Source organism: Camelus ferus, chromosome 5 (assembly GCF_009834535.1).
Source record: "Camelus ferus isolate YT-003-E chromosome 5, BCGSAC_Cfer_1.0, whole genome shotgun sequence".
Lineage (NCBI taxonomy): Eukaryota > Metazoa > Chordata > Mammalia > Artiodactyla > Camelidae > Camelus > Camelus ferus.
In genome coordinates this window covers 59,405,166-59,420,058 of record NC_045700.1, presented here as the reverse complement: position 1 = coordinate 59,420,058, position 14,893 = coordinate 59,405,166, and the positions used below count along the sequence as shown (strand labels likewise).

General features: G+C 35.6%; 1 protein-coding gene across 2 annotated transcripts in view; it reads left to right on the top strand.

Moving 5' to 3' along the window:
* The window catches only part of HIBCH (3-hydroxyisobutyryl-CoA hydrolase), a 69,682-nt gene that overhangs the window by 19,028 nt on the left and 35,761 nt on the right, over nt 1–14,893 (top strand). The gene's annotated exons all lie outside the window — the stretch shown is intronic.

Below are 14,893 nucleotides of genomic sequence, written 5' to 3'. Positions count from 1 at the left end.
GATTTTACTTACCGTCCAGAACTATTAAATCAGATATTGGAGCACAACTCAGATGTTTTTAAAACTCAGTGGTAATCCCAATGTGAAGCTAAAATTATGAGCTGATTAAGTGATTTCTTAACTACAGTGTGGTTCAGTGTAAGCTGTGGGCCTTTTTCAGAATGCCCTTAAGGCAGTGGTTCTCACAGGTTAGCTTGTATCAGAATCACTCCAAGGGCTTGTTAAAATGCAAATTCCTCTCACACCCATTTCTAGTTTAGTCTGTTTGAAGTGTGGCCCAAGAATTTGCATTTCTAAAAGTTCCCCTATGATGCTGATGGTGCTGGTGATAGTGGGGGCTCACTTTAGGAGCCACAGCTGTAAGGTGTTGAGAACACATAGTTTGTTATTTAAAAGGCCTTTATTTTCAGAATTTTTAATAGAATTTTGGTATTATACATAATAGTTCTATAGATATATTTTTAATCCCAATATTAAAGTATGAGAATAAGAGAGAATAAATATGGCTTAAGAAAAGGTATAGAAATTGTTTTCTCTGTCTTTATCTTGATAGTGATCAGTAGTATTTCTTATAATGTAAGAATTTTAAGAAAACTTGAACAATCCAAAAGGTGGCGCCATAGAGCTTGATTTTACCTACCTATCTAATCTATCTGATCTATCTATCTTACCTATTTCCAGCAAGAAAATGACAGTTTTCCTGTCTCTTGTTGTTTAACATGAAGAGTATCACAGCACTTTATAGAGGGAATGGCTAAATTCTGTTATGTTTTCAGGTTTCAGAAATTCAAACATTTACTTGATGTTTTTGGTATACAGTAAAATAAAAATGTTTCTGCGTAGTTCTCTACTTGGCTAATCAAAATTATGTAAGATTATGTCATTACAATGTTTCTGGAAGAGAGAAACCCAATTTTTTAACAAGTAACAATTTGAGAGAGTAATTCATTATTTCCTAGGAAGAAAGAATTTAAATTTCCTTTACCTTTATTTTAAACATTCAAAGTCATATTTTTCTCAAGTTAATTTTAACAGAAGCCAATTTGCTTTAAAAATTAAAATTAATTTTAAGTAGATATAGAACAGAGAAAAATCTTTACATTATTTTGTACGTGTAGTACCCTGTTTCCCTTCCAACTGAATTCCATGAAAGAACTTGTAAGTTTGTTTCCTTCTTTTCTTTCTTCCTTGCTTCCTTTTTTCTTTCCACTGATGTGTTTTACAATAGAAACAAATTAGCTCCCCCAAGCCAACTCAAAATATGGGTGCAATATGGTATTGTTTTTGTGTTTCTCAAAATATCTTAAGATGCTACCAGCAAAAGAGTTTAGTGATAAGTATGATGGAAAATTAAAAGTTTTAAGGCATACTTTAGAAGAGGTATATTCTGATGAATAGAGAAGTGGGAATTAGAATGGAAATAGTGAGCAGATAAAATTCCCAAAAGACTTTGCGACACAAACCAATCATGTGGAAAATTGACTAGTGCTCAGTTAAATGGGAACTGTGAATCAGATGAAGTTTACCCACTGATTAATGTCATTGAAACATGTTCTTATGAAAACAGCAGTCCTCAAAGATTGAATTATGTTAATGTATTGCAGAGACATACTAGGTACACCTTTGTTCAGTTCTAAAGGTATTTTGTTTTGCTGCTGTTAGTGACAATTTGAATAGATGACGTTTTAAGAAACCATTTTTTATTGTAATGAAATGCTAGGTTCTTCTTACAACAGCATTTAATTAATAGAATCTGAGCAATTATGCAAGAAGAGATGACATAATTTTGTTAACTATGTTAGAGAAGATTTTTAAAGAAACTTGAGTTTAGCTGAACTTTGGTACCCTTCTCTCCCCACCTCATTTAAATCTCTTCATTAAAAAAAGAGTTATTATAATGCTTTTTAATGTTTTTACATTGTAGCACGGTGAGAATACAAAGACAGGCAAGGGCCATGCCATTTTTAAGTGAAAAACCCTCCAAGAAGCTTTCAAAAGATCAAATATTAAGTCGTTAACAAAGCCTGGAAAACATTCTAAATTTGTATTTTGCCATTTCAGTTGCCCATGCTTGAGACTTCCATTGTAAAGGCTATAATCCACCAACCAAAGAATGTTCTTTTTCATGCAATAACAATAGGAAGGGCTGGGCATAGGAAATTGATCATGTATTTGCCCTACACACAATTCATCAGTGATGTTCCTTCAGCCTCAAGGACTAATTGAGAGGCTTAGCCATATTAAAAAAAAGAATGATTTAGAATGACCATCCTTTGTCCAGTGATTGGGCATGTTCTTAAGATAGATGTAAAAATCACAATCCTTCTTACGATTAGACATGACAACTAATGATAGACGTTTTTTCAGCTTTATTGAGGTATAATTGACAAGTAAAATTGTAATATATTTAAGTGTACAATATGATGATTTGATTTATGAATACATTGTGAAAGGAATATATTGTGAAACAATCCTCAGATCTTATAACTGAAAGTTTGTACTCTTTTAAACAACTCTTTTATGTTTTCCCCATCCCCCAGCCCTGGCAACCACTATTTTAGTCCCTGTTTACTTAAGCTGCACTTTTTTTTTTTTTTAAAGTTTCCACATATAAGTGATACTGTGCAGTATCTATTTCTCTGTCTGGCTTATATCCCTTAGCATAATACCTCCATGTTCATCCATGTTGTTGCAAATGGCAGAGTTTCTTTCTTTTTTTAAGGTTGAATAATACTCTAAATTATATATATATTTATACTATGTATTTATATTGTATAATAACCATATATATTGTTACATATATTATATGTGTATGTATATATACATATACATACATGTGTGTATATACACACACACACACACACACACATTTTCTTTATCCATTTATCCATGGACAGGCACTTACATTGTTTTACATCTTGACTATTGTGAATAATGCTGCGGTGAATATAGGAGTACAGTTAACTCTTCAAGTTAATGATTTTATTTCCTTTGGATATACACCCAGAAGTGGAATTTCTGGATCATATGGTAGTTCTATTTTTAATTTCTTAAGGAATCTCCATACTGTTTTCCATAGTGGCTGTACCAGTTTGCATTCCCACCAACAATGTACACAGTGGATTTTTGTGTACAGTATGAGGGGTCCAGTTTCATTTTTTTTTCCATGTGGGTATCCAGTTTTCCCAACACCATTTATTGAAGAGACTATCCTTTCCTCATTGCATTATTGTAGTATTTAGATTTCCTTTATTAGGGAAGTAGTATTTAGATATGCTTTATTAGGGAAGGGTTGTTAGGGTTGCTTTTAGATGCAGAATTTCTCATAGCAAATTTTTAGGGTCACTTAGTTTCTTAGTGATCCTTTTTCATAGGTAAGCATTGGATTCTATTTTTCAAGACACAATGGATTATCCTCTAACAGATGTTCTTATGCTGTTAAACACCATCTCATCCCTTGTCTGTCTTACTAGGTAGAGCTCTTTTATTCTTCCCTTTCCTCTGTTCTTTTCCCCTTGACCTTTAGCCCATAGATATCTGACTACAGAATTTGGAAATGCTTCCATTTCCTAAGTAGGAACTTGGCTTTACTTGTCTGCCCCTCACCCCACCCTCATTTTAAGGTATTGATTTCTGGGAAATAGAACTTTGACTTTCTAGGAGTATGGGTGTTCTTGACAACTTTCACAGACTTGCAGATTCTCAGATCTGCTGGGAGTTCTCCTTTTTTCTTGGCGATTTCCTGTGGTCTTATTGGTCAGGATTTTGGTTCATTTTCTTTTTAACTGTGAAAGCACCTTGGGTTCCTGGTCAAATGGCACCCCTCCCCTGTGCCATTCTCTCCCTGCCTTCATTTTATCTCCACTATGTTGATTTGGATGATTTGTGGTCTAGGGGCTCTGTTCCTTAATGAGGCATTAGATTATTTCACAAAAATGAAAGGGACAGGGGAACTCCTCTTGACCATGAAATGAGCTCATTCTTCGAAGGATGTATGGGCATAGGAGATTTAAGACTACCTAGAGCTTCCTTATGATTTTGGCCATTATTTGACAGTGTTTTCAGCTCTTTCACCCAACCAGCAAAACGAATTGAATGTCTGCTGTTACTAGATACCAGATAGGTTCTAGGGATAAAATAGTGAGCGAGGCAGATTTGTTTTCTTTCCTCATGGAGATTACTGTCCAGTGAGGCAGGTGGGTACAGGGTGGTCTGGAAATATACATAACAGTACCAGCCTCACCTGTGTGTGTATGTGTGGGTACATGTGTGAGTACTTTAATGATGAGGATGTTGTAGGGAAAGCATCCTGGTGGGTTTTATTTAAGCTGAGACTTGAATCAGTCAGGGAAGAGCGAGTTGGAGTGGTGGAGGAATGTGGTATGGTTGATACAAGTGAGTTAAGGGGTTGATGCAGTGTAGAAGAATAGTGTGTGAGTGAGAAGATAATAGCATGTGTGAAAATGAGATAGAGAATTCATGTTTGGGGGAAAGTTCAGTGTGCCTAGATTCTGGAGTACGAAGGAGATAATGGTTAAATTCTGAGGTCAGAGAGGTAAGCAAGAAGCCAGATCAGTCCTCTTATATAAAATATATTAAGTTGTTTATCCTGAGATCAAGAGGGAGAGCCCATTTTTAAGTGCTTTTATCAAGGGGGATGGCCTGAATGGCACATTTTAGACAGATAACTCTTGTGGGAAGAATAGGTTGGAGGGTGGCTAGGACTAGATATAAAGAGATTATTTAGGAAGCTGTTGCAGGATCCAAGTGAGAGATGATGGTGATTTTGAACTAGGGTAGAGAAAATGCAGGAGCAGAAAATTAGATTTAAGGGAGATATTTAGGAGAGACTTGGTGGAATTTGGTGATGTGGTGAATGTAAAGAATAAAGGCTAGAAGGAGGCGAGGATGACTTCCAGGTTTCTGGACCAGGCAGGGGGATGAATGGTGGACTGCTCACTAAGATTTGGGAGAAAGAGTGACTGGGGAGTGGGTTGGGGAGAGTGAAGGGAGATCCGTTTAATTTGGGCCTCGTAGATGTGAAATGCCTGTGGGTTTATCCGTGTGGGAGTGTCTTGTCCAAACAGAAGTGTTTTGTCAGTTATGCAGGTCTGAAACTCAGGGTGCTGCCTGGGCGAGAAGTGTAACTTTGGAACTTACAGACTTGCTTCTGCAACATGAGTCAGCTCATAAGTGATTGGTAAATGGGAAAACCATGTTAGGATAATACAAAAGTTGTATCGGTTCATATGCAGTTTTTTCCTAGATGTGGGGAGATATGATAGTGGCAGTGGATACATAATCAACTAGATGGGATGAAAGTGCTTAGCTCAGTTGCCATACTGTGAGCAGAAATTCTCTTGTCTGTATTTTTAAAAAATTAAAAAAACAAACGCCTGTTGGGGGCACCTCCACCATAGGACGAACCCTCAGCTCTCAGCACTCGGTTGTGGCATGGCAGTCCCACTGGCTCCTAGCTGCACTTACACCTGCTTTGTCTCTGCATCTGCCAGTCCTGCTCTGATTAAGGTATTGCCATTCTTTTCACTTTTATTTTTGTGCATTTTAAATACCTGCTGTGACATTCTTTGTTCATACTGAGCTGGTGGTCCTAATTAAGTCCCTGGGGCCATTTATAGTTTCTGTTGCACTCAGATTACAGAGATGCACAGGTTTTGAGCAGGTGGCCCAAACCCTTTTGCCTATAAGTGCTGTGCAGTTTTGTAGAACCTGCGGATTTTTTCAGCAAGTCATTATGTTACAACAGAGATACTCGTACTGAAAACTTGTCAGTAGAAAAGATCATGTGAGGAAATATGGCAGAAATAGAGTGACAACCAAAATAAGTCCAGAAAGGAACCTTAAAAAAAAAAAAGGTTTATTGGCCAGAGGCAGAACAAAGAGCCTATAAAACAAGCTGAAAAAAGGGGCCCAGAAGAGTGGGCTTGTCATGGTAACCTTTGAGTTGGCTTCTGTGCTCCAGAAATCTTTGACAGTTTCTTTGCTTTGTGGTAAAGAACCATATTCCAGGTCATCTTGTACACTAATTCACCACACCTAAAATCAGGTGTTTTTCTAAGGCAGCCCTGGTCACTTTTAGTGAGAAATGGTGGTTAACAATAACAGTCGGGGCACTGCTTTAGTTGGTAGTTTCTAGGCTTTTTTGAAGAGAACTAAGAATATATGTTTTGTTTTTAAGTGAAAATAGATCCTGAGTTCAATACTCCTATTCAAATTTAAATTTTCATTTCTTTGATATTTGTATCATGTATGTTGAAAATCTTATATTTAAAAAAAATTGAAATTGTAACAAATTTGCTTTGTTCTAATGTGTATAATAGTTTCAGAATAACAACATCAATACTATTATGAAGAACAGTCACTTGAAGTAATTGCTGTCTTTGCCCTATACCAAATTATTTTAGTAACTTAGCTTTTTCATAATTTTTCCAGAGTATTCAGCCTGGTTTTCATGAAATAACTCTTTGTACTCATATTATTTATGATGAATAATATTTAAAATATGTACTCACCATAACAGGTGCAGCTGGCATAAACAGATTGGAAATAAATATGACTGCCATTTGGTAAAGTCTGAACTCAGCAGATCAGAGAAGTATGCAAATATACCAAAAAGTAGCCAGAATAGCTTTCAGGATGCTAGTTAATACGGATTTTAGTTAATACTTTACAGAGTTAATGGAATTCCTTGGTAAATACGAGGTTGTTTTAAGAGTACGCCTATTACAATAATCCTTCTTGTTTGAATATATAAGACAGTAGTTTCTTAGAACTTCTTTTTTTTTAATATCTACTAAGTATACAGACATTTAAATATAATGTGTGATATGTGATATGTTATAATATATTGTGGAAATGTACTTATTGAGGTAAAACCTTAAGTATGAATCTAGGAGGTGTGTAAAAGTTATTTCTAATTTATGTTTTAATGTATGATGTACCAGAATTCATATTTCTACTCATTGGCTTTTTTTGATTGAGATATAGTTGACATATATTAGTTTTAGGTGTATAGCATAATTTGATACATGTGTATGTTGCAAAACAATAAGTTAACACTCATTACCACACATCCTTAAATTTTTTTTCTTACAACTTTTAAGATTTACTCTCTTAGTAACTTTCATATCATTTCTCCCTGGCTCTTTTGTTTAAAGTAAAACTGTACCTCCAAGAATGGTAGACTGTTAATTCATAAAAAAATTCAATATTTCTACTTTGTTTCTGCTGAATATAATCTAAATATATAAATATAAAATGTAATCTAAAAATAGCATGAATTATATGCATCCAAAGCAGGATAAAAAAGTGTGTTTGGTGCTGATTCCGGTAGTCTATCAAATTATATTAATATTGTATAATCATTTATTAATACTATTAACATTCAATATTAGCCTGTTAATATTAATGTGAGAAGCATAATAATCTTTGTTTTTACTATGGAGCCTGCTAATTGGGCTGCTATCTAGTATTGTTTTACTATGGATCCTGCTAATTGGGCTGCTAATCTAAGGCATGTGGTCCTAGAGATACATTATGAAGATTATTGTATAGTTATAACGTTGACTTTAATACCATAATGAGATAACGTATGATGAAAAGTCTATTTGAATTTCTAACAGAAATATGTAACTATTTCAAAGCACCATTTATAATCTTGCATGATAATGAGAGAAGACTCTCACATGCTCTGATACTGTGATGCAGTGTTCATTCTGGACAGAACCTTACTCATTCTCTCTGATTAGAATTTAAATGCATGACTCTTTGTGTGAGCATTAGTCACATCATCCATTGTATGCCTTTCTGAGTTTGTTGTTTTCTTTCCTGTGGTTGTTGCTAGTTACTTTGGAACACTTACTTTTTATTTTACTTATTTTTTATTTAAAAGACTTTATTGTGAAACGACTTCAAACTTACGGGAAAGATGTAAGAATAATGCAGAGAACTCCAGTATATCCTTCATCCACATTTCCTGTTATTTCCACGTTTGTTTTATTTTCTCTTCTCTCTCACATCTGTCTATGGATAATTTGTTTCTGAACCATTTGAGAGAACGTTGAAGACATGATAATTACTTACTGCTAAATTCTTAAGTGTGTATTGCCTAAGAAAAAAGACACCAAAATCAGGAAATTTAACAGTTATGTTATTATCTGGAACATTTCTTTTTCAAGCACCAGATTAAATTGTTGTACTTGTGTCTTTGTGTATTGAGGGATTAATCTTGCCATTAATATAAATTGTGAGGTAGTTCACTGTATCTTAAATTAACTTTAAGTATCCTTATAATTATCAATTTAAAAAAATTAATGTTTTTTATCCAGAATATTAATGTTCATCTGGAAATAAAGAAGTAATACTCATTTCCAGTTACTGACATACATATTTGCATTTTGAAGGATTAAATTGTGCTTAAGTAATCATGATGACATCTTCTTTAAAAGCCTCAAATAAAGCTACAGCAGCATTTTTCCTCTATTGAACAGTGTGAAAACTCATCCAGCCATGTCTCTTGATTAAAAAAAAGTCTTAGATTGCCTAAGTATTACCTTTAAGGATGCCAAAATTTAAATAAGTAGATCGTCATTCTTGTGACAGGGTATGATAGTTTGACTACATTCATATATTCAGTTATTTATCCTTATCCATATTAGTGTTATAAATATGGATCAGACTTATTTTACTTCATCTGCACAGTATCAGTACAGTATTGCAGTGAAGATTGTTTACTGGTAATTCAGGGGTAAAACAAGGCATGTCAGAGTGCTTGGGACACCATTAACGTAAGGCACAGAAGGGTTAATGTAAAATAGTAGAAAAAGATACCAACACTAAAAATAAAGCTGATGCAGCTATTTTTAATATCAAATAAGGTACGTTTTATGGCAAAAACTTTTACTTGATACAGGACGTTTCATAGCTATAAGACATATAACAAATCTAAATTTGTATGTTATATGAATCTTTCTGTTGTGTATTTTTTTCTTTCGCTTTAGTCATGTGGTCTTATATGTCAGATTATTTCTGAATGCTGGTTATTTCTAACTGAGTTATTTCTACTTGACAATTATTGGAGCCCTAAGATGGCAATCTCTCAACCCTCACTTGTAGCAGGTCTCTAGGCTGAGGGCACTAGCAATCCATATCATCTCAGTCCAGTCAGGAAGGGAGGATTTGAAGCTGAGCTTCACTCCACATGACGGCTGGTCTGAATCCAGGCCACCCTATCTCCTATTGTGTAACAGTTAGGGGCCCAATTCAGCAAGTCCTAAATTTCAGGTTTTGTTTCCTTAGCAGATGGGGCTTAGTTCAGTCTGTTGAAAAATGTTGAGCTTTTCAACTTCTTAAGATGAGTGAGGTCAGATTCTGAATATAATTTTATTGACTATAATCAGCTATAGAAAGATATTTTATAAATACTTGTCTAAAACTCTCCGTTTATAACTGAATGTGAAGCTGAACTGAATTAATGTGTTTCATAACATACACTATGACACTGAGAAACAATGAGAACAAACTCCTGCCTATCTGAAATAACTCTTCTGGTGTGATATTTTCAAACATTTAAAAACGTTTGGTCTTGTAAAAAAGTGGAAAGACCTTAAAGGGGAAGTAGACAAAACCACAATCTTAGGAGATTTGAACATACTTCTTTCAGTAACAGATGAAACAGAGACATAAAACAGTATACGTGCATGTATGCACACATATTTTACATGCATGCACACAATTTGAACATTGTCCAGTAAACTTGATCCAATTAACATGTACTCGGTAACTGCTCGTTTCATGTGTGTATGGAACATTTATCAAAATTATCCATAGATTTAGTCGCAACGTTTTTTGAAGGATTAAAATTGTTCTCTGGCCCCAGTGGAATTAAACTAGTAATCAATAATAGGCAGATAATTAGAAGATCCTGAATGTTGAAACATGTTTATGCTACACCTTGAGGGTATGGAAGGATTACTTAAATAGTACATTAAATGCACCATAAACAAAAAGAACACATTAATTGTGCTAAAAAGTAGTTCTCTTCGCTGCATGCCACAAACTGGAAAATGAGTATTTGGAATACAGTTGTCCCTTGATATCAGCAGGGGGGTTAGTTCTAGGACCCCCCTCAGACACTACAATCCAAGCATGTTTAACTTCCTTGTATAAAATAGCATAGGATTTGCTTATAACCTATGCACATCCTCCCATATATTTTGAATCATCTCTAGATTACGTATAATACCTAATGCAATGTAAATGCTGTGTAAATAGTTGGTGGTATGCAGCAAGTGCAAGTTTTTTGGAACTTTTTGTTGAAATTTTTTTTTTCTGAATGTTTTTGATCTGTAGTTGGTTGAGTCTGCAGACAAGTAGCAGTGGATACGGAGGGCTGACTATATGTATATTTGTCAAGGAATCATATCCAGAATGTATAAAGAATTATGACCAATCAGTAAAAAAAAAAAAAAAAAAACAAACCAATGGAAAAATGAGCAATAGATTAAAACAGACATTTCACAAAGAATATACAGATGACCAAAGCATGACAAAGCACTCAATTGCATTAACATCAAGGAAATGAAAATTGAAAGCACAATGAAATACTGACATATGCCCAGAATGGCTAAAATATGAAAGACAATTTCAAGCATTGGTGGAGACGTGGAATATAAACTTACATTGCTGGTGGAGTAGAAATTGGTATTACTGCTTTGAATAATTGTTTGATACCATCTTTCAAAGTTGATTGAATTAATTCTCTGACCCAACAGTTTTATAGCCTGATACAGACTCAACCAAAATGTGTGCACTTATGCCCCAAAAGATTTGTGTAAGAATGGTCATTGAATCATTATTTACAATAGCCCCAAGCTGAATAACCTAACTTGCTATTTACAGTAAAATAGATCAATAAATTGTTTATTCATATAAAGGAATGCTATACAATGAAAAAAATTGCTACACATGACATGAATAAATCTTGCAAACATAATGTTGACAGAAGTCAAATAAAAAATAATATATACTCTATAATCCTATTTATATCAAGATCAAAACCTGAAAGACTTTATCTTATTTTGTTAGAAGTTAGGATAGTAGTTACCTGAAGGATGGAAGGAGTAGTGACTGATGGGATGCATAAAAGAATTTCTGATAATTTTTATCTGAGTTTGGATGTCATGGGTATGTTAATTTTGGGATAATTCACTGGATCTGTATGCTTACTATTTATACCATTTGTGTATTTTCGATTGTATATTATATATGTCAATTAAACATTTTTCAAAAAGAAAAAAAAAAGCCATTGTGTCTGACAGGACACACTGAAAGTGAGGAAAGCGGAGAATAGTGGACCATACAATCAGGGAGATAGAAAGGGACCAGTTCACATAGGGCCTTATTAGCCGGGATGTGGAATTTCAGTAATACTTTAATGTGATGGGAAGTCACTGGAGAATTTTGGGCAGGAGAATGTTGTGAACTGATAATACATTTAATAAGCTCGCTTGGCTGCTGTGCAGAGGATGGATTGTGGCAAGAACAGAAGCAAGAGAGACTAGGCCAGGCAAGAGGTAATAGTGGCTTCAGCTAGTGTTGTAATGGTGGAAGTGGTGAAGAGTGGCCCAGTCCAAGATAAATTTTGAAGTTAGAGCTGTCAAGACAGGTTCATAGATTAGATTGTAAGGTCAAAAAGAAAGGATGATGCTGAAATTTTTGGCTTGAGCAGCTGAGTGAATGATGGTGCTATTTGCTGAAGTGGAAAAGACTGAGGGAGCAGCATGTTCAAAGAGAAAGGTTTACTTCTGATACATGAATGTCGAGATGCATGTAGACATTCAGGTGGAGGTGTTAAACAGCTAGATATAAATTTCTAGAGAAATCAGGGATGGGGAAATAATTTGTCATTAATGTTACAGTGCTTAGAATCTTGGGGCTCTTGGAAGAGATTACCTAGGGAATGAAAGTAGAAAGAACAGAGTGTAGGGATGTGGAGGGAGTGGAGTGGAGGGGGTGACATCTGGTCATTGGGGAAGATCAACATTTTGATGTCAGAGGGAAGAGAAGAGCCACTAACGAGAGAGGAGGAAAGCCAGGATAGGGTGATGTCTCAAAGCCAAGTCAGGTGTGTCCTGAAGTAGGGAGTGAACAACTCTGTCAGATGCTAGAGAGATACCTAATTAGATGACAAATGAAATTTGACTACTGGGTTTGGTAAGATACAGGGAGAGTATCTGAGGAGAGTTAGGAATTGGAATAAGTTTTACATTTGGGGAATGAATTTGTATAACCAGTCATTGATAAAACTTTGAAGACTTTGAAGCATTTTTAGTCTAGCAAAGGAGTGCCAGCTAAGATGAATGATTAAATAGTAAATAACAGATAATAGTAAATTTTGAAAGTTTCAAGGGGGATTTAATACAAGCAGCCTATAATGGATTATTTTATGTAAGATACAAAAATTTGGTATGAACCTGCGATGAGAGTGCCACACCCCTTTCATCATTTATGTTCTTAGTATCTCCAAGTCAGGTGGCTTGAATTTCCCAGTCCTCACTTCATCTTACTTGAAAAGCATTTTATATTGGCTCTTCATGGTACTTGTGTCAATGATCTCTTATTTGGAAAGTTTTTCATTAATAACTTCTTAATAAAATTTTGAAGATTTTTATTTCGTTCATTATTTTTATCAGCTATGGCTGAAACAAAATAAAGAACTGAATCAGTGTATAGGGGATCAATAATTTCCACGTGAAAGAGTGTGAAGCTTATAAATTTCTTTCTTGAATTTGGGAGGTAGGCAGGGCTCTCTGTAGAGAAGTTGGGCTGTTAGGTGGTTCTTCTGCAAAGGAGTGAGGGTTCCAGAAGGTACGATGGGAATGACTGTCAGGGAGAGCAGTGTTAGGGAAAAGCACACAGCCCTACTGGGGTGAATTTATACCAGGGGACGAAGGCATCTATCGTGTGAGGCTGAAGCGTGACAGAACCGAGGTCTGGTTCTGATTAGAAAAGGTGAAGAGTCTTGTTTAATTGAAAAGAACAGAGACTCACCCAAACAGATCCAGAAAAGAGAAGGGAGCAGTTATTAGCCAAGTGCAAGGGTCAAATGGGAATCCAAAGACAAAAACCGCAGTAAAGCTTGTCTTCCTAAAAATTGAACTGCAAGTGGGACCTAACGGCAAATTTGAGTAGTGTGTTTTCCTTTTTTCTCTCTCCAGCTTCTACTTCTCTTTGTATGTTTGCTTTGTTCTCAGTGTTGTACAGGCTGCCTTCAGCGTCTCAGTTTTTTGTTGTTACCCCATATAATTTCAGCTTTCACTTGGCTGTCCTGTCTTCTTTAGCTCAAATTTCAAATGACCTTTAAGCTTCTTTGGCTGCCATCGACTCACAGCTGCCCACTGTGTTTTAGGTTAAATACCTAAGAGTGAAAATCTTGTCTAATGTACTCTTCCTCCTCTGCTCCCTGGGCCTTGAAATCCTGGTTAGCCTCAATTGGCTGCCCTTGGACTTAGTACCTGTCCGTAGCTCAGCCACTGCTGGGGAGAGGGCAAAGTCTCTGGGCAGAGCAGAGTGACGGGGCAGTCAGTGGCCTTCTCTGCTATGTCCTCCTCACTTTAAAATTAGATGATTAATTGAAATTGTAAAGGCTTGGAATTTGGGAGGAATGGCACAAAGACCCTGTGGCTAGTGGAATTAGCATGGGAAGAGTGATGGGAGATGAAATCAGAGAGGTATGCTGGGCCATATTATGTAGCACCTTGCAGGCCATGGAGTAGAGTTTGATGTATGTGTGTGTCTCAGATATAAATATCCACATTTGTTCAAATATGTATCAGAGATATACAGGGAGAAAACCTGAAGGGTAACATGCGAAATTAGTAATAACTGTGTGTCTTTGAGGAGGTAGAGGGACACTAGGATTGACGGTTGTGGTCAGACTTACATATAAATGTTTTGTAAGGAGGGATATAGTCATGTGCTGTTTGTGGAATTCAAAGTTAATGAAGAGAAGTAGGGGCGATTGCCAGAGCAGTGTGGTTGGGGCAGGGTCGTTCGGTGAGGCCTGCAGCTCTGCCTGTGTGCGGTCCCAGACGGAGCTCCTCTGAGCCCCAGGACTGAGAACACAGTGTGAAAAGTGCCACTCCAGTGCAGCCTCTTAGTTCCTGACAAGACATTCCCGAACTTCCTTTAAGTTCCTTTAGAGAAATTCTTTTATAAAGAATCATATATAACATAACATATTCTGTACCTGAACACTAATAACCTTCAGCCACATTGTGATAAAGTGGAGAGTAGAATGTGAGACAAGGGCTCTTAAAATAACACAAGGAATTATTAGTAACACTAGTAATGTTTTATTTCTTATTAAAATTTGTAAGAATATATATAATCTTGATGTGGATACAGTATAATTTAGGCTAATATTGTGATGATTGTGTCATAATAGAAACTTAGAACATGATGTTTACCTGTACAAGGAGCATCAAATTTGTGGATTTAATTTATAAATGTTGACTCCAAAGGATGTAGGTAGTGACTGAAGAATTTTATTCATTTCCGTGTTTATTTATACAGTCTTCTAAAATTTAAGAAATTGCATGTGTTTTTGAGTGTTTTCTTAAGAAGTTTTAAAAGTTTCAAGAACTTTTAAATGGCTGAACTGTGAAATCACTTGAAAGGCTTGAGGAAATTTTAATGAAAAATTAGAAGAAACAAATTAAAAATAAGGCCCTTTCTATTTAGTTAACACAGAACTCTAAGTGCCTGGCATTGTTCCAAATACTTTACAAGTTTTAACTCATTTAACTCTGTGATGTCAAAGAAGAATACACTGGTTCAAAAGGACTAAGAATGAGTAGAGCCAAAATAATAT